Raw genomic sequence first — 20,936 nt, forward strand, 5'->3', positions numbered from 1 at the left:
CTCTGACTTCCACGATTAAGAAGAAGCATGTTACAGTTAAGCTGCAAGAATCAAACAAGGCAGCTTGTCAAAACGGAAGGCCTTTTGGCCGCGGCTGCTGCGTGGAGGAACATTTGGTCCTAGGAAAGCCAGGGCGACCCTGGAGACAGGGCACTGAGTGAGGGGACACGTGCGTCCGGGTCACGGCCCTGTCCTAAGGGAAGGAGCTCTGTGGAGTCGCCCAGACCCTCCGCAGCAGGTACCGTCCATGGGCCGCCTTCTCAGACTGGTCCACAGGTGTCTTGTAGGATGCCCTTGACGGACACCAAGGAAATGGGCTGACGCCCCCCGCCCCAGCCTTCACGTCTATAAATCCACGTTGGAACTGCACGTGCGCTCTCACACCGTTGAGAGCTTCGCAAGTCTCCAGCACACGTTAAGTTTTTATTAATGAATCCTTTATTTGTCTTCATAAAATACTTAGAAGGAAGTTCCCCCTGCAGGTTTTCAGCAGAAATGCTAGAGCAGGGTGGGCCCAGCAGGTCCGCCCACTGCTGGGGAAGCTGCTTCCCACTGGGTCAGCCTTGTATCAGCTGCCACCCTCCCCCGACCAGGTGTCAGTGACGCGGCCGCAGCAAGTCCAGCAGACACAGTGCCTGCGCTGCAGAAAGTTCGCATCCACCGGCACACGGCAAGTCAGGCAGTCACTCACAGCCCTGGGGTCAGCGGTGTGAGCTGGTCCCTCGGGAAGGCGCCAGGGGTGGCGGGACACTGAAGTGGCAGATCAGAAGGCCCAAATCGTCCCCATAAATGTGCTCTCGGTGCCAAACTGGCAGGAAAATTGGTGGTTTCACTTTACAGATTCTTACTGGAAAGCTAGAGTTTAAAAATACACTCCAAAAGTGTTTTTATTTTTATTTTTGACAAATCCTACCTTTGCTCCAAAGGCAAGGAGAAAAGAATAGAGGTCCATGGGGAGTTCAGGTAAGCCTGCAAGCACTTGCCCCTTCCCCACTGCTCATTTTACAATTAAAGTGTTACTACATTTATTACTGCAAGAAAGGTATCATTATTAAGACCTTAATTTCATAATATTGTCTAATCTGATAAGAATATGAATGCTGTGAAATGCAGGCCTTTTGAAAGCCTTCTCTAATGCTAATACTTCTCTAATACTCTGTTCTCTGCATGCACAGTCTCTGTGATGGTCTGCAAGTCCTTTGCCATGAGATGTAACACAGTGAGATTACAGGCCCAGAATTCAACATCAGACTCTCCCTTTCTTTGATAGGATAGGATATGACCTAAGTGTCTGATCCCAACGCAGCCTTTGGGGTGTTTAAAAATGCATGGTGACTATAGATAATAATACTGTCTTGTGTGCTTGAAATTTGCTAAGAGAGTAGATCTGTAGTGTTGTCACCACACACACACACACACACACACACACACACACACACGCGCGGTAACTCTGTGAGGTGATGGATGTATTAACTTAATTATGGCAATCATTTCATAACATGTGTGTTATTAAATCGTCACATTGTACATCCTAAATAGATATACTTTTTATTTGTTAATTATGCGTGAGTAAAGTTGGGGAAAATATATGGAAGTAATGTTGGCTCTAAAGTTGCATATCTCCAACAAATGTTTAATCCTTGGAAACTAGAATTTCAAATTGCAATGGAGTCAGAGATGGTCTTACCCCAGCAAATGTGAGAAGAAACTGTCACTGTGCATGTTCTCCTCCTAGCCAGTGTGTGCATTTCCTCAGAATATAATCCGTGTGTTCTCACCACGCCACTGAAACTCATCTGGGAAAGGTTCGGAGACTGCCTCTGTATTTGAGATCTAGTCCGTGCCTTTCCTCTTACCTGCTCCAAGCTTTTGCAGCTTTGGACAACGTGGTGTCTACTTTTGCCTCATGGCCTGGGGGACTGCCCTGGCCCAGCTCTCTCCCGTCTCCTTCATCTCTCCTTGTTGGTGGTATATTTTAACAAAATCTCAGGTAATTCATAGGCCCTCCAGGGCTTGAGAAGCGGTGTCCTGAGCTCCTGGAGTCTGATTATTGCTGAGGTCAGTGCTCTAATCGGGTGGCTAGATATGACTGGGGACGCTTTTTCTTTCGTGTGAGCCTGGATGGGCCCCAGGCCGTCCACCTGGCCGGAGCAGGCTTGCGTTCTGGGTTTTTCCCTCGCGTTGTTGTGTCTCTCCGTCCTCCCGCCGTGTGTGACAGCGCGCTGCAGCGGCTGCACCTCCCAGGTTAGGGGCCCGCAGGGGTGTTGGGCAACTTGATTAATGGCAAAAGGAAGTGCTTGCTTTCTTGGACAAATAATCGCTTCCACTCTTTCATCTGAAAGTTGTTCACATTGATAGAGAAAAGAATGCATGACCTCCATGAGGACATTGATGTGGCTACCACCCATCTGGAAAGGCATCTACTCATTGCCCTGCAAATCAGTAGTGGTGTCAGGAATCCCCACCTGTGTTTAGTGTCGGTCTTTCTTCCCAGACTGTCAGCTCCGTGAGGGCGAAGACCATTCACCCCTCCAGTAACAAGCACAGGGCCTGGCACGCATTTGGGGCCAGTGAACGTTTGATGAATGACGCAAGGGCTCGTTCGTTCTCCTGGGAACTCCACTGGCAATCTTCAAACACTCATTCGGAACAGAGGCTGCTTGTCAGGAAGCCAATTGTTATTATTTTATTTTCCACTGGTTATGGAGCCTTCAGACTTAAAAGGCATTATTAATATTGCTTGTCAGAAGAAATGTTGATGGAAACGAGTCAAATGGCATTATGGTTAGAAACTTGCCAGGTGTCATTTTTGGGAGATTAGATAACTGTGTTGTCTGGTAGAGTGAATTGCCTGTTTGTTGCAAGTTAGGACTTTGCTGGACTGGTTTACGGGGCTGAGGGGAAAGAGATAAGTGAATCTTCTAGTGAGAAGGTCATCTGTTTTGAAAGTGGGGACGATTCCATGAACCGGATCCAAGTGTTACAACATAGGGAAATGTCTCAGACCGTTCAGGGTAAGGAAGCCCCCAGCTGAACGTCAAAGCAGAAATTCTTCACGCTGTCCTCTTTGGAAAGCCCATGCAATCCAGACCTCTGAGTGCACAGCCGTGAGTAGATTTGGGGATGAAGGTCTGATACCAGAGAAGAGGTGAGCTTCTTCCATCAGGCACCCGAGGACGGGGCTGTCCTGCTGTCCTTGCCGCTGGCGTTCAGAAGCTGTTTCAACAGAGGAGGTAAAAAGCAGATGGGACTTCTCCTCCCCGCACCGGAGCAGGGCAGGTAGGGCGTGTCCTCTCCGTGGCATCGTGCCATCCTTTCCTGTCAGGTAGTGGCTTGGCCATTAGAGGAATGTCTTGGACATCTTGGCATTTTCCATGACTAGAAGAACAGTAGATCCTGCCCTTCTAGAGATTGCACTGGTCCCCGTAGCCAGCCGGCTGGGCCATGCTTTCTGCTGCTCTGTCTTTCGCTCCATTCATTCCCCAACCCGGCCACCACCCCTATTACTTTCTTTCTCTATCTGAATTCCATTCAGAGAATCACCATTAAAAACAGACTAGAAATACACCACTCTGCAGCATAATGGGTGGTTTTTATCTTTTGTTTTAGATTACCAAGCTTTCCTGGATAACGTCATTTAATTGATCTTCATATTAGAAGGCCTTCCCCTTCACCAGACTAAAAAGGTATTTCAGTGATGCAATCGAGTGTGCGCTGTAATTAATTCAGCCGTCTAACAAGTGTATTTGTCGGGGTCTGTTCTGTGCATGGGGCTCCTTGCTGTCCGATCCCATCGAGTCACGCCGTATTGTGCGCTTAAAACCGGTTTGGAGGGTAGGTCTCACGTTAAGTGTCTTAACACGATACAATTTTTAAAAATTAAATAGATAACGCTGTTAGATTTTTTTAAAGTCAATTCAGACCCTTAGAGTCCATCCCCAAAAGATTTAGAGGGTGGGTCTAAGCCCACTTTCTGAAAGAAACGATATCAATTTACTTAGGTCCTCTGTGAAACAAGCAGTATGGGAATCTCCTCCCTAAGAGCCCTCGGAGACCCCAACACCCACACCTCTCACTGGCCTCCTGTGCTCCCAGCCCTCAGCCTCCCTTGTGGCACCCGTCCTCCCTGCCCTCTGGCAGCGCGCACGGTGATCTGGTGATCTCGGCCCCTGCCTGCCTGCCTGCCTGCCTGCCACAAGCCCTCCCCCCACTGCCAGCGCTTTGTGTGCTCCTTCCTCCTAATCAGTGCCCGGCTCACTTCTGGAGCCGCTGTTCCGGGCTGGCATCAGGATGCCGGCTCGCTCAGCGGATGGACCTGTGTCTCCCTGCTTCTTCCCACCTCCTCCGAGTCTTCTCATGTTCTGTTCCTCTGTTCTGTCTCCCCCTTGTTCCTCTGCACAACGAAAAGCTGCTCTTCACAATACACTCAAGCATCAGCTCCTTTAGGAAGCTTTTTTTTTAAAGGTGCCCTCTATCCTCGCTTAGCTGAGAATTAGCAGCCTGAGCAGTTGCCGTAACTTCTTCCCAGCACGTCGCGTCCTGTCTCTGCCACGGGCGGAGTTCCTTCAGGGCAGGGGCCAGTGCACAAGTGCCTTGTGTTCAGTATATGGTGACAGATGAATTGACTGGTTAATTAATTGATAGTTTACAGTAGCACACCTTCGATGCAAAGATCACATTAACATAATCCACATGCTGGGTTGTTTTAGAGTGATGGCCTCTGATCAGGAAAGAAGTCACAAGACTAGGTCACGAATTCCTTTTTAATCTACAGGCTTCCTATAGAAGATATTGAAAATGACCCACCTGGTTCCTCCAATTTTACCAGGCTGTGTCTTAAATTTCTTGTATGGAAAAAATGTGATGTGCGGCTACAGACCCTTCTTGGTGTGACCTAGTAAGTCTCAGGTGAATTTGTGGAATGATGGTGATGCCGTGGTGAAAGCCAAGGGGTAAAAGAGGTATTTTTTGCACATAAATATCTATGCAAGCAATTAAGAAATTAACATTCAAAATGCACTTACAGTAATCAGCATAATCATTCCTTTGATAAACAAACATGAAGAAAACTTAACTAAAAATACTGCATACTTCTGCTCAAGATTATATGCCCAGAAAGGATATATTCTTCTTAAGGTTTTTGATCTTTACTTTCTGTTTAGAATAGAGTCTGTGGGAAAATGCATTTCTTCATACTTAAAGTGTACCTCCATGTAAAGTGTTTTCAGAGGTTACTTATGTAACAGACGACTGCTGGCACCGTCTTGAAGAGCTTCATCCCATCTTTATCATGTGCTTCATTTCATGAGGCTTTGTAAGAGGAGCTTTAGAGCTGCAGTGTCTCACTAGTATAAGTGTCAGTGTCAGTTTAAATCTAAGATGCAGTTTCTGAGAAGGAAAGCCTATGGGATAAGACAGAGAGGGATCAAAATATGGGGAGAAATGTAATGAAAGACTAGAGCAACTGAACTTTCCCTGCTCAAACACAGAATTAAAGCTCTGTGTGTGTGTGTGTGTGTGTGTGTGTGTGTGTGTGTGTGTGTGTGTGTGTGTGTTTCTAAAGCCTAATTAGAGAGGGTGCATAAAGGAATAGGGACATGAACAGGAAAGCTGTAGCTTCAGTTACAGGAAAACTCTGCTCTAGATCAGTCATGGTTTTAAAATGTCCAGACTTGTCGATATTTTCCCCCTGTGCTATTGGCACAAAATGGCCCTGTGACATTCCATACTACTTCAATCAAATCTAAAAGCTTTGTTTCAGCATGTTTTATTGAAATCAGTATGTTTCAAATCTCTACCAGGTTTGTGTATAGGCACACGTAGGCCTTAGATTGACTCAGTTATTCATGATGGAGGCTGAACCCCACATAAAGTGTGGACCCGGGCTCTGGAGACTTGTTTGACATTGTTGGTGTTTACAGAATCTCAAAATCGCGAATTTAAGCTCTACAATTACGATGTTGTTCAGGATACCCTTTGGTTGCGGCCTCCAGTTAGAAAGCTATAGGGGGTCCTGTGTGAATACCATGGATCTGGGGACTTTTTTGAAGTCTGCATTGTCATGATATGCAGGTTTGGACTCGGCGTAACTAACTCAAAGGATGGACCCTTGTGGGCAGTGCACCTGGCTGACGGTCGGGAGCCATCACCACCTGCTTGTCCGTAGGATGCACCGCTGTCATCTGCAGCCCGAGCAGGGAGACTAGGCCCCAGGCGAGGCGGGCAGCCCCTCTCGCCCGGTCTGGACTGAACTCAAGGTCTTTCCCTATTATCTAGGCCTTTCGTTTTTCCTTGCTGCCATGACGAGCTCAAACAGTCCAGATATTTACTTGGAAAGGCCTCTTCTGTGCTTCTATAACAAGCTCTCCCCAGTTCTGTGGAGTCAAACTCCTTAACACCTGTCGGGGGTGCCCGTGACCCTGCCACCATGCTAGTGCCGGGCTCGGAAAGCTCAGTGCAGGGGCGTCTCCTAGAGACCTGGTTAAGATACACATTCTGATTCTGTGAGTCTGCGACGGGCCCAGGACTCTTCATTTCTAACAGGCTCTCCCAGGCGAGGCCAACGCTGCCAGTCTGCAGACCCCACTCTGCATCTTGAGGCTCTAGACTGTTCTGTAGCTGCCTAACTGGTCTCCCCACACTGCTCTGGAGATCTTCTGGGCCCTTCTCCACGGGACAGTAGGGCCTTTTGTTTAAGTTAGAAGAGGGGGATTATTTAATTTTACAAAGGTGTGACATGGCATAGAGAAACATAATTCTCGTGCCCTGTAGAGACCGCATGCTTGTGTAGCACAGGAACTCTACTTAATGCTCTGTGGTGACCTAAATGGGCAGGAAATCCAAAAAAGAGGGGAATCTATGTATACATGTTGCTGATTCACTTCGCTGTACAGCAGAAACTAACACAACATTGTAAAGCAGCTATACCCCAATTAAAAAAAAAAAAAAGATATGGTAGTCTTTTAAAAAAAATAATGGCTTTCCTCTTTACAAGAAAAAATCGCAGCGTTTGAAAATTACAAGCTATTGATATCCCACTTAGAGGTGAAGAGTCCGCTGTCACCAGGGCACCGCCAGAAGCCAGGCTCATTGCCCCCAGCACTGGGTTCCAGCCTAGGGCTTTGGCTCTTCCGACAGCTGACACATTCTAAGGATGACAGTTCCTGCCAGACTTCTGCCTTACAGCTTGTGCTTCTGAAAAAGTAACGCAATTAAACTTCTTGTTTTGGGAAAAGTGGAAACTCACATGTTGTAAGAACTGGCACCGAGAAGCCCCGTGCAACCTTTTATGTAGTTTCCCCAGTGGGGCATCTTGCAACACCAGGATGTTGGCACAGAGCATCCCCTCCCACAGGACCTCGTACGGACACGCCCTCTTCGGGGCACCATCTAGGTCCTGCTCCAAAAGGCAGCAGGTTTTTCTTTCTTTAACATCTTTATTGGAGTCTAATTGCTTTACATTGTTGTGCTAGTTGCTGCTGTATAACAAAGTGAATCAGCTCTACATTTACATACATCCCCGTATCCCCTCCCTCTTGCGTCTCCCTCCCTCCCACCCTCCCTATCCCACCCCTCTAGGTGGTCACAAAGCACCGAGCTGGTCTCCCACAGCAGGTATTTTTTAAACACAAATCTGAGCATGTTCCTCTTTGTTTGAAACCTGTCGGTGGCTTCTCGTGCCTTTAAAACGGAACGGAAGGTCCTCAGCAGCAAGCCCTTCGGCGGCCCCCCTGCCTCCCCTTTCGCTGCTCTCTGGGCTGCATCTCTGCTAGACTCAAGTCCTGCCAGCCAGGGAGCCTTCGCCAGTCGCAGCTCCTGCTGCAAGAAAGCCCCCCCGAGCCCTTCCCCGCACTTGGCCAAGCTCCTCTTGTCCTTAAGAGCTCAGCTGTGTGGCCGTAGCTCAGGGAATCCTGCCAGGGCCGCTCTGACTGCGTCAGGGTCGACCCTCTCTACACCCTCCCCCAGCCACGCTCCCAGCCACGCTGCAGCACCGAACTGATCCATGATTTGGTGGCTGCCTGTCTCCCCACTGGAGTGCAAGCTTCACGAAGCAGGGACAGTGCCAGACCTATCTCAGCCGTGTGCCCGGACCTCACGCGTGCCTGACACACACGGACGCTGCAGTGACAGTGGTGATGACAGCGGTAACGGCGATGGCCTCCGCGAGCAGACACGGCCTTGCAGATGCTAACGATTTCGTCCTCACACCGACCCCAAGAGGGTGGCACTTTTACCCCCATTTTACAGAGGAGGGAAAGCGAGGCTGAGCCAGGAGTGATTTGCCTGGGGTGACCCCACCGGTCCCCTCAGAGCTGGCTCAAAGGCAGGCATCGGAGCTGGAATCCTCGCACTCAGACAGGAGCATTCACCACAGGCAACCTCTGCGCTGGTCCCTGCACACGGTGGTCAGGTGTCCAGCGGGCATCTGCCGTACAAACGCTGGAGGGAAGCGGTCCCCGCGCTGCCCTCGCTAAGCAGGGTGTGGTCACAAGGGGCTTTCATCCTAGTGGGCTAGATTCTCAGTAGTTTCCTTATTAGGTTGATTTTCTTTAATAGCTTAAGTATTAGGTAGAGATGAATTAGAAAGTTGAGATTATTTGCAAGTGTGAAGTATAAAGCGTTTTGTAAATGTAATTCTATTTGTAAGTGGATGAGGGTATAATGAATGTAACATTCATTATATGTAAAGTATTGTGGGATTTGGGGTATAAAATTGACTTAGGAATTGTCCTATGAAACAGCCACAAACATCCAGTAACACCCAAACACCCCCTTTTAACCTAAAATCAACACTAAATAAGAAGTGACTAGACTTAAGGGGGGGGGAAATGCATGTGTATTTCTAGTGGTAAAAACCATTCCCCAGTGAAAACTAAATTATTATCTAGTTAATAAGAGTTCCCCTGTCCCTTAGCACATTAATACTTGCTCCCAATTGCTATTTAATATTTTTGGTTTTGTATGTCTTTTGCAAATTGAGCTAGCATTTGATGAATGGCTAGGTTCTGCTACCCCAACTTTTGGACTGTTTCCCACATAAAAATTACAATTCCAGATAATCATGCCACAAAGATCTGGGTCTCATTAGGAGGGCGGGACGCTGGGAGGTGGCCCAGTCTGGCCTCCCCCAAACCAAAGAGCTATGGCTTTCTCTCATCGTCCTACAAACGATTCAAATTTTTTAGTAATTCTAAAACCTGATGTGCTTTTTCCATGAAAGGAAGTGTTACGGCATTTTCCAAAGGGGGAGGATCTATATCCTTGCTCCTTTACCCTCTCATTCCCACCCCCTCACCAACACCCACACAACATCTGTAGTTCTTAAACTAAAAGCACAAATTATTGTAAAAGTTAATTGAGCTTACAAAGAAATGTTTGTGTAGGAAACTTTCTCGGCTTCAAGGAGAAAAGTCTGGTTTGCATGGCCATTCCACAGGGTAGAAATTGGTCCACTGGAGGCATTCCTACAGCCCCACTGGGTAACCCCTTCTGCTGCCACCAGCCCCTTTCTGCAGATTTGACAATGTGCCAGAATAAACAGCTTAATGATGAGTCCTCAAAACATAAAGCACACACTTAACAGTTTTTCACTTCTCTGGTTACTGGCCTCAATAACCAGATAGTCAGCTTAAAAAGCAAAAAATAAACAAACCCAAAAAGTACTTTAGGTTACACATTACCAACTTACTGAAATATGTCCATTGCACCTAGGCCCCCTGGCCATTTTAAAAGACCTTGGACACCATCCTCACACAGCACTGGCCTTGCAGGGACCTGCAGGGCCCCAGGTTGCCAGGAATGACTTTATCTCTGTCAGCATGTTCTGTCGGATTGAATGGGACAGCCCAAGAATCCGGGGCTGGCACAAGAACAAATAAAAAGTTTTCCCATCTCCTGGAGTGAATTGTTGAGCCTGAATTTGGTACTTAAGACATATAGCGCGGGTCAGCATCTTTCACTTGCGGTGGTTTTCCAGACCCAGGTAATTGGCTCCAGCCCCATCACTCCACTGCTCTCCCTTAACCACCAGGAGTCTCTTAGACTCAGAGTCACAAGCACATAGGTGGAGGCCATCTTGGTGAAGCCTTGTAACTTCACTTACGGTACCTGCATTTTGAAAGACACTAACAATGATTAAAAGCCGCATACGTGGCTCCTGGAGATTAGTCTCCGATTATCACCAAGGGGAAAAAATCCAAATAGTTTCCCACTAACAGATAAGGAAACCCCACTCCAGGATTCTTTGGCCTAGAATTATTTTCATGGTGGAGCAGTTTCACCTTGGTCATTGAGCTTAAATGAAGGCTATTTTAGAAAGCCGAGCAAGGAAGAGAATTACAAAATGTCTTCTGTGAGCAAGAGAAAAGCAGAAGAGAGAAGTCGAAGGTAGGAATTTTTTCAAGAGAAGACATGAAGTATGTTTTGTGAATCCCCTGTGTGAGTTATTTTTATGTATTCCCTTGGGTAATAATTAATAACGCAGCAAGGATGGCAATGATAAGTTTTCTTGTCTGTTATTCTAACAGACCATGTTTTTGGAAGACATCACTCTGGTTAAATCCCAAATACATTCAGTCAGAAAGTGGGCTTTCAACAACAGAATTCTGTACCTGCAGTCAGTAGCAAATCCAATTCCATTAGGCCAGGAGGATGTAATAGAAAGTAAAACCTAAGAGAGACCCGAGCAAGGAAAAATACTTCCTCATCCAAGCCTGAGAGGAATTTACGGTCAGCCCTACTATTAATAGATGCAGTGGAGATTCCATTTTCATTGCTCAACTGCCATTTTAGTGATTAAACTTAAAGAAGTGAATCAAGTCTGCTGAAAACTCATATATGATGTTAGTACAGATATTTTGGTAATTTAGCAGTATTTATTCATCCCTTATTGCTTGCTGAATTTCTCAGTGTAATAAGCTAAAGGGAAGCCAAAGGAAACAGCATGTTTGCTGTCGTTCTCAGGTGACATATATTATTCTTTAAAGAGACAGGATGTGCTGTGAAACAACAGAACGCTTTCACCACCCAAGTATGAGCAAGTGCACATCCATGAGAGGCAGCCGGGGCTGAGGAACCAGGAGGAGGAGGCTGATGGGGCAGCCTCTCTGGAGGGTGTAGCTGTGAAGGGAGACCACACACGTGGAACTCCCAAGAGCGCTTCGGAGGTGGAGTCGGGGTGGGGAAAGCACTGCGGTGAGAACAGCAGTGAGAGACTGCTGTTGTCTTCAGTATCTGCAGGGCCGGTTGCATCTGTGTTAAGTCAGAGGAAATTATCATGGGTCTAGCTTCAGATCAGTGTAAGGAATAATTCTGGGATAGAGCTGTAAGTCAGGAGTGGGCTGCTACGCAAACTCTTAGCAAGATTAAAACTCTTAGTCACGCGGAAGGCCCATCAGGACTTGATAACCATTTGTCGTGAATATGGGAAGCCAGGATTCCTGGATATGGAGTTGGATGTCCAGTTCTTTTTTTTTTTTTTTTTTTTAACATCTTTATTGGAGTATAGTTGCTTTACAATGGTGTGTTAGTTTCTGCTGTATAACAAAGTGAATCAGGGCTTCCCTGGTGGTGCGGTGGTTAAGAATCCGCCTGCCAATGCAGGGGACACGGGTTCGAGCCCTGGTCCGGGAAGATCCCACATGTCGCGGAGCAACTAAGCCCGTGCGCCACAACTACTGAGCCTGCGCTCTAGAGCCCGCGAGGCACAACTCCTGAAGCCCGCGTGCCTAGAGCCCGTGCTCCGCAACAAAAGAAGCCACCACAATGAGAAGCCCACGCACCGCAACAAAGGGTAGCCCCGGCTCGCCACAACTAGAGAAAGCCCGTGCACAGCAACAAAGACCCAATGCAGCCAAAAATAAATAAATTTATAAAAAAAAAAAACCAACAAAGTGAATCAGCTCTACATATACATCTATCCCCATATCCCCTCCCTCTTGCTGATGTCCAGTTCTAAGAGTAGATGACGTAGCTTCGCACAGAACCGTAACCTCACTGCCCCAAACACTTAAATGACAGCTTCCAGCCCCGCACTTCCTTATAAGTTCTTAGTACCGTATATCTTCAATTCCTCTATTTAGCTGAGGATAAAATAGGAAGAGCTTAACCCTAAGAAAACCCTTCTGGAGTTTGGCCTTGGAGCAAAATGACTCACTTTAACCAGGTTTATCTTCTAGAAAGTACAGAATAGAGGAAATTCTAATCACGTGCTTCCCCACCTTCTGTCAGGCCTTCCTCTAAAGCAGAGATCGGCAAAGTACAGCCCAGGGGCCAAATCCAGCTGCTGCCTGTTTTGCGAATAAAGTTTTATTGGCGCACGGTGGGGCCTGGCTGACATTGCTTGTTGTCTGTGGCTGAGTTTGGGCCACAGCAGGGTTGAGGGTTGGGACAGAGGCCCTGTCATCTGCAAACCCAGAAATATTTACTCTGGCTGTTTTCAGAAAAAGTTTGCCAGCCCCTGCTCTGGACCAGCATACAGGATGCTTCAGACTGTATTTTCTGGACTCAGACCTGCAGGGTGAGAGGCAGCTCTGGTTGGCATCACTCGTTCATGCATTTTTCCAGGCACGTGACCCATCTAATAGCAGATGGTTCCGTAGGAAAACTATTACCTTGAATTGCTAGCTCCTCGTGGAGAGCTTATATGTTCTAGAAACAGTAGTATCTGAGCAAAATCAAGATTCTTCTGTGGCAGAAAGTTGGCTCAGGCTTCTTCTTAGTTAACTTAGAAGTTTTTAGTGATTTCTGAGTCAGTATTTCCTAGTCACTGAGCCCAGGAATTGGGGTGGGCTTTGGGTCAAACTGCAAACCAAGGAAAGAGAGGCTGCAGGCCTCCACCGCTGGGACCATTTTAAAATGAAACTTAAAAGGAATATTTAAATTAAGTAGGAGTAAGTGAAAAAATTGTTCATTTTAAAACAAGCATTAATTAAAAACATGTGCATACACACAGCACACAAATCCAACTGCACTTACAAAACCACCACAAAGGGTCAGGCGAGGCTTTCTTCTAAATGAAAAATAACAACGGGAGAGAATGTTCTGAGCAGAAAGCTGGAGCTCTCCTCAGGGAATTCTTCTAAAAGGCACACAGTAGGTGTGGCCTCCTCAGCTTTCAGTGCCGGGCACAGACCCCCTGGTCAGATACAGGCCCAGATGCCCCCGCTTTCAAGCCCTGGGCTCGTCCCCGTGGCCGGTTAGCTGTGGTCAGGAAGGTCACTGCTCCTTCCCTCAGTACAGGAGCCACGGCTGCTCACCAGGCCACAGACAGCCACGTGAGCAGAGGGCAGAGGGGTCAGCCTCTGGGAGTGCTTGGAAGGAAGGAAACAATTCATTCGACTGGACCCGGTCCAGATTTAACTCAGATTCAAGTCGTAGTAATATTTACTGAGCCTACCATGTGTCACTGAATCCTCCCAAGAGCCCCTATTTTATAGGTGAAGAAAAGGAGCCTCAATGTGATGGAGAAGTGACCTCCGTAGCGGTGGGGCCAGAGTTCTTATCCAGCCCCTGTGGCTCCAAGGCCACTGGTCTTTGACAAGTCATTGTAAAAGTCGCACACTATTGTTCTGTAGTCAGAATGGCAGCGGTGGCGGTGGGGGGTCGGGGGGAGGCAGTGGTGTTTAACTTGCCCCTTTTCTGACTTTTCAAATCCTTCATGACCTGAGTACGAAGCACTGGTTCAAATAGTTGTGCTGAGGACCTGACATGTTTCAGTAACTTTAAAAAAAAAAAAAAGCAAGCGGCAGACTCTGCTGGTGGGTGAAATCAAGCCCATCACCTTTTTAGGGAGATGACTTTCCTCCTTTCACGGCTTCTGATTTGTTCCCAGCAGCAAAAAGGATACAATGACTCCCCCGCAGAGAGCGATTCCAGCCTGAAGCAGCACTGTGCAAGCTCAGACTCGAGAAGCGGCCTAGAATTCTCAGCCGTGCTAGCTTTGTCCCCTCCGCACCCCCCGCAACAATCCGCGCTTTCCCAAGCAGCACCCCCCGTAGACCGGCCTCCTTCTGCACCTCTGCTTCCTTCCCCTGCTCCTCGTTCCTGTGGGTTCCCCCGCAGGAGTGTCAGAGGTCCCCTATGACCTCCTGCGTGTCGTCTCCTCTGGGCTTTCCTGCGGTTCTGCAAAGGCCGCCTTTGGAAGTCTTCACACGGCAAAGGCCGGGCGGATCCCGAACACCACGGGCCAGCTGAGGAACTAGACCTAGCCTTACGGTGGCCTGTGCTGCCCAGGGAGCAAAGGGAGGGGTGCTGGGAGCATCTTGGTTTTCAGAAGAAAACACTGGTGTCATGGCCTCTCCCGGTGTCTTAGTGATTACTCCCTTGTTTGGATTTTTGTTGTTGTCATTTGCTTTGGGTTTTTGTTTTTTGTTTTTCGTTTTGGTGGCGGGTAGTGGCTATTTGTGTGTTTGGGTTTTTTTCTGACGCTCATGAGTAAACCAACTTAAATGTGTGTATGTTTAGAGAGGTGACCTTGAAACACCATTGTGCACTAGAGACTGATTTCTTTAAAACATGAGTGATAATAGATGAACACATTTAAAAGGACATTCAAACCATCTTGGGGTGGAAGGTAGGCATGCACAACCGCATAGCACCCAAACACAGTGCTTCTGCAGGGAAGTAAATACTTGCCAGAAAGGCCCTTAGCCCCTGTTGTGGATTGGAAATCTTTTATTTCCTTGCAAATTACAAATCTTTTCCAGAATTTCCTTCAATAAGAAGAATGCGTGGAGAAGTGATTCTTAGAGATAACTATCAAGAACCCAGGAAGGATCACTTGTATCCCCAGGTGGCCCAGAGGAGGGGAATGCAGGGGGGAAGGAGAGATGGAAGGAACCTTACTTTCTTCGTGTAGCAAATGGTGTGACTGGGTACAGTGAGGTCACCAAGCCCAACAGCCGGCACTTGTAGGCAGCCTGTTCTTTATGGGAACGTGGGGTAGCGTGGCCTCATTTGCTTGACAGTGAGGAGTGCGGGGAGCGTTCCCGGGTAGCTCGCGGTCAGCGACTTCTCCTCTTGCCGACCTGGGTTCCTTTAGCGTCTCTGCACCGCTTGGCTGTGGGATGTCCTGTGACTATTTCATATGTAAAGTCATCTCCCCAAAGGACGAATACATTTCTTCGGGGCAGTGAGCACTTCGGATTCATTCCTGGCAACGGTTGTAGAACCATTTTATTAAATATGAAATATGTTTTCGTCGAAGAAGTGAATGATCAGAAGAACAGACAGCCCTCGTGGCCCTGGTGCGGACCACAGAGCAGGAGGGAACAAACCCTCACGCGATGGCCAGCTTCGGCGGTGAGAGAGGGTAACCAGCCCTTCCTCATCCAGGTGACAGGCAGGTGTCTGCGGTCGCCTTCTTGAGGAAGAGCTTTGCAGACTGTCATTGCAACTGTGCAGTGTCAAGTACTAATCTTATCGTGGACTCTGTGCTGCCCCACACCGGTCGGGCTGAAGTCATCACCTGAGAACGCAACAGGGCTCTGAAGAAATAGGTCAGAAGCACCAAAATCGCAGTGCGGGCAAAGCATCCAAGCAGTGGTTTGGCCAGCGGACCTTTGGAAGGGAAGTGGCATTACTCACTTCAGAAGTATGCCTGTGTGCAGAGAGAGAGCCCTGAGCATGAGTAAGCAATAGTCCCCAGCTAGGAGATGAGAAAAACAGAACCCGGGTCGGGAGGAGGCGATTACTCACAATATATCTAGAAAGGAACAGCCAGACTCACTAAATTCACTCTTGGTATATTTTCACACAGAGAGATTTTAAACCAAATCCAGCATTCTGTCCTTTCCTCAGTGCACCCTGCTCAGCATTCAACATTCAATCAAGGAACGCTCCAGTCCCATAGAGGTCTAGTTCTGTGTTACCTGATATAGATTCTGATGTATAATCTGATATGTATCGTTCATCTATCCATGAATTTTCATTCAGTACATGTCCGTGTATTTAAAATACAGATGACCAGAGACAGAACGTGTTGCCAAGTACTCGAAAGAGATTTATTGGACTTGAATGAATAAAAGATCAGTATGGCTTTCTGAAATCTTCTCCGGTCCAAATCCATTCCTGATGGTTCAAAATAGGTAAAATTCATTTCTGATCTACCAGCCATTCAACTACCTATACAAATGGAGTTGATGGCCAGCCCTGTGATTCAAGATTTTTCATTTCCGTTGTCAGGACCATTCTCTGGACTGGACAGCATCCTATAAAAATGAAAAGTGATGTCTTTAATTTCAGAATTTTAAAGCATCCCAAATTTCAACACAACTCATCAAATTCTGTTGAGTGCATTTAAGAAAGAAATCCTTTCTTAATCCTTGTATGGAAATATGTTAATATAAATGTTTCAGACATTACATGAAATTTCTAAAAATCTTAAAAAAAAAAGAAAAAAAGAAAGAAATCCTGGGCGGGTAAGCGGGGGGGATAGTTTGCTGGTATCCTTGAAGACACATAGGCAGAAATAGACTGCAGTGTTTTGGCTACTGTGAATACTGCTGTGGTGAAGCCGTAGTGTCAGACATGATTTGTATTTAGAGAGATTTGTGATTTATGAAGCACGTTCATGTCCACGATCTCATTACTTCCCACAACTACCCTGTCAAATGCATCAAGCTGGTCTGATTTTAACCAGTGAGAACACCGAGACCCAGAGAGTTGCGATAACTGGCTGGAGATCATCCCATAACGATACATCACAATCTTCACACTGATAGGGCAGATGTTTGATGCGGTCCCTGGAAACCTTCCACAATCCCTCCCAGAACTGGCCTTCCCGGGATTCATAAACATCAGTTAACTCCCAAGAAAGTGGATACAATATGCACAGGTGTCCTAACGCAGTATATTTTTTAAAAGTCATAAACTGGGCTTGGGCTAATTTTAATGGCTAGGAGGAGAATCATGGGGAAGGAAATCAACCAGTTTTGGTATTCTGTGCCCCGACTCAAAAATAAAATAGGTGTAATTTTAAAGTCTTCTGCTTGTTAACTTAATTAGAGTTACCTGAGTTTGCAAACGTGTTGGACGTGCCGAGGCTTGGCATGTTTAGTCCAGTAGGCATATTATAATGCACATGGCAGATTATCAAGAATTTAAGAGGACTTTTTGAGTACTACATGTGCATATTACAAGTTGCAGTGTAGATTGAAATTCAGTTTGACAACAATCTTTGGATGCCTACAAACTGAGAACTATTTATTAGTTATGAAATCAAATATGATAAAATAAGGAACTACTGATAAAATATAAAGTTTTGGAAAATAAAGAAAAATCTTTTTCAAAATTATAATGAGACTTTTCCCCTTCCACAAAACCTTTGATTAAACAACAGTGAAAATTTAAACACTATTTTGTATTTACTCTTATTATTTTCCCAATTATTTCATTATAACTGAACTGTAGATCTAGTTTCCTACAAACTGTTGTGTGGATTAAATAAGTTTCACAGGCTAGTCTGGTGCCGTAATCACAATTTATAACATTTTCCTATAGAATAAACTTACTGTCTGCTCCCTGAAATGGAAAAATGTATTGATAGATCAGGAAGAAAATGGAACTTGGGAACTCTTCAGTTCTGTCCTCATCTGAGGAGAAACCATGTGTGTGCAATGCATGGCGTTTCCCAGGGGCTGCCATATGCAGCTGTTCTGAACAACACTGATGTGCATAAGCTGCAGTTTACTCGCCCTTCTAACACTTTCGATATATAGTACTTCATTCAGTTATTTCTAATTTTTAAACCACTTTCATAAAGCCGTTTAACATGCAAAACTTTGCAAATCATTTCTCCATTTTTGTGAAGTGTATTTTATTAAAAATGTCCTTCTTTTGGCCTTGTTCAACACAGATTTTTGTAAATTATCTCCTCGATAATGTTTTGTTATAAAGAAATATATGGTCACTGTAGAAAATTTGAAAAATGGAGAAACTATAAGGAGGAAATAAGAAAAACACCCAGAATCCCACTATTCATAAAAGACTATTGTTAACAGCATTTGGTATATATTCTTCCTGTCATGTTTCTGTGCATTTTTGAATAGTTGAAATGTATATACATACACATTTTGAAATTGCCACCATAATACAGTTGCAGTAAGGCAAAAGAAATGATAAATCCTGATACGACGAAACCTCTGGCAAACTCTGAGTATCTTTTCCTTATTTATTTTTAAATCCATTATGTAAATATCTTATTTGAGATTTCCTTAAACCTTTTCAGGATGAAAGTGGGCAGAATCTTCCTCTGGCTTTTAAAGCTTAATCAAAGATGTTACCTAGCCTAGAAAGATTTTACGATAACCCTCCGGAAAGCTGTGAGCACTGGCGTTCTTCTGAGACATCCTGCGTCCTCCTCCTCCTCCACCACCAGACACACGGAAACAGGAAAGGCAGAGGGACCTAGGTCAAGTCATCCAAGACTTTGGTCACATGGCCACCATTGACCCATTGCTTCCACGTCTAAAATGTAAACGCAACATGTGTATTCACATCCCAGCGGTCAGTCCAGCGAGATATATCTGTACATATTCCACCTCTCCCCATTCTGTGTGTGTATTTGCATAAACAAATAATAATTTTAAGTAGTGATAAATGCTAAGAAGAAAAGAAATCAGGAGAATGTGATAGAATGCAATGGTGGGGACTTAAGCTGTTCTGGTTCCAGACGGGCTTTTCTGAAGGGATATCATGTCCAGTGAGTTGGAATCTCAGTGATAAAAAGGGAGACAAAGATGCAAAGAGCTGGGGAGAAAGGGAAGAGCCTTCCAAGCAGATGGAACAGCCCTGAAGGGAGCAGGAACCTGGCGCCGGGGAGAAACGGCGGCGGGGGTGTGTGTCGGGGGAGGGGGGGAGAACGTATGTGGCTGGGCCAGTGGACGGGGGAGGGAGCCTGAGAGGAGGTGGGGAGGCCGAGGGCAGGGGCCCGTCCCGTGTTCTGATGATACTGGGAAACCTGGATCGTTCAAACCAAGAGCAGTGCAATGTGATTTCTGCTTCAAAATGAGGTGCTCTGTGGAAAACGGGGTAACAATCAAAACAGACAACTTTGGAGAAGGGGATAGATTGGCAAGAACCCAGTGACTTTGGTTGCCGTTGAAGTGTAGAGAAAACAAATTAAAACAATTATGAGTTTACTTAGGCAATTCCACAAGTGTCTAAGTGGATTTGGAGAAACCTGGAGAAACCTGTTTTCATGTTGTGTCTTAATCAGCCATACAGATTTGCCCAGGCTTGTGGGCAAAGAGAAGGGCCCACTCCCACAACGACACAGGAAGGCCACAGGCTCTCCCACTCACATCAGGGGTATCTCAAGACTTAAAGGAGGCAGATTGTTTTATTTTCAGTTAAGATAATTGGGGGGGGGGGTTCTTGAGAAAAAGAACAGCCTGACTCTGGATCAGCCCTCACTGTCCAAGTGTAATACGTAGATAACTTCCCATAAGACTCTTTGGAAGCCACGTGAAGCCCAGCACCAGGATGAATCTCAGAAACGCCTGCTGTGCGGGGGACCTGACACCAAAGGACGGTGCTGGGTGATTCCAGGAGCACGAGGTCCCCAGACAGGCAGAACTATTCTAAGTGAAAACAAATCGCGCTGTGTGGTGTCTGGGGCAGGGATTGTCTGGGCGGGGCCGTGAGGGAGCTCCTAGGGTAACCGTGATGTTCCAGGGGTAACAAGTTACACGGATGCATGCATTTGTTGAAACTCATCAATGCTACACTTAAGACTGATTATCTCACAGTTTGTGACGTTACCTCAACAACAGCTGTCTACTCATCTTGAACTGTAATCAGTGGCATGTCAGGGTGAAGGGTACTGATATCTGTACCTTACTTTAAAATGCATCAAAAAAATGAGATGGATAGATACATGATAAAGTAAACGTAGTAAAATGCTACTTTAAGGATGTTCACAGTACAATTCTTTTAGCTCTTCTGTCCATTTATGAATCGTCGTAATAAACTGTGAAGGTGAAAAGCTAAGTGCTTTGCAGGCCCTGCTGCTCTTGGTTCAGTAGGATTTGTCTTCACATTTGCAGGAGGGAGAGCAAATCCCTAGTATGCTGTACGGAGCTTGACACAAACACTTTTAATTGTCTGGTTTTCGACTTCATAGCCCTAAGGTAATACTAAATTTCTCTTTGAATAAATTGCTTAAATATGCCTAAATGCATATTTTAATGAAATTCTTAAAGTACAATGTATTTCTTTTTCTTTCTTCTTATGATTGGATAAATATTCTTCAGACAAAGCATAAAGTAACTGTTTAATGCGCAGTATTTGAGTAAGCCAATCGGCAGATCCAAACATGCCCAGTTCAGACAGCACCTTAGGACGAGGACACGTCCACAGAGGTCCCCAATGCCTGTCCAGAGGCACCTTATGTGAAACACCTGTCACAGTTCCCAGTAGTTAGCTGTAACAAAAGAAAGTTGAAGCTTTTGTGTTCATTCGATCCTCAGAACAATTCTGGGAGGCCAGGATTGTTTTCACCAAGTCTGTACTTGAGGAAAGCGTGGCGTAGAGCTCGGGGAAGTCGTTCAGTGTTGCATAAGGAAGAAGGGCTGACCAAGAAACTTTCTCCTGGCTGAGCTAAGGGCTCTCACTCTTGCAGTTTTGTCTTAAATCTGCCTTACTAGTTAGTGATTTTTACTTTTTAATATTACTGATTCAACAGCCTCACATTTAAATTTTCTCACCGCTTTATATTACATAACATGAGATATTTGGTATAAAGATGGAACCAAGATTATACTTTGTTCAGTCAAGAAACCTAGGCCAGGCCATTCCCATCCTCACCCTAGATTTGCTGTCTCCTTTTGGGCATATGACAGGGGAAGCCTCAGAAGAAACAGCCTTGTAAAATTTTCTTTTGATACTTTAGTAATTAACCCCAGAATAGAACTCAAGATGGACTTGCCTTAAGCTGA

The 20,936-nt window shown here is 46.0% G+C and overlaps 1 protein-coding gene across 6 annotated transcripts in view; it reads left to right on the forward strand.

Moving 5' to 3' along the window:
* EGFR (epidermal growth factor receptor) overlaps positions 1-20,936 on the forward strand; it is a 190,842-nt gene that overhangs the window by 106,964 nt on the left and 62,942 nt on the right. The window contains exon 2 of one of the 6 annotated variants that reach the window (XM_082399625.1): positions 3,610-3,686. The exons of 4 other annotated variants lie outside the window; for them this stretch is intronic. The gene's annotated coding sequence lies outside the window, so the exon portion shown is untranslated. Of the gene's footprint in view, positions 1-3,609; positions 3,687-20,045; positions 20,130-20,936 lie in introns of all 6 variants that reach the window. One more of the 6 variants, XM_082399624.1, reaches the window with a different exon arrangement.

Source organism: Balaenoptera borealis, assembly GCF_965194805.1.
Source record: "Balaenoptera borealis genome assembly, chromosome: 7".
In the NCBI taxonomy this organism is placed as follows: domain Eukaryota; kingdom Metazoa; phylum Chordata; class Mammalia; order Artiodactyla; family Balaenopteridae; genus Balaenoptera; species Balaenoptera borealis.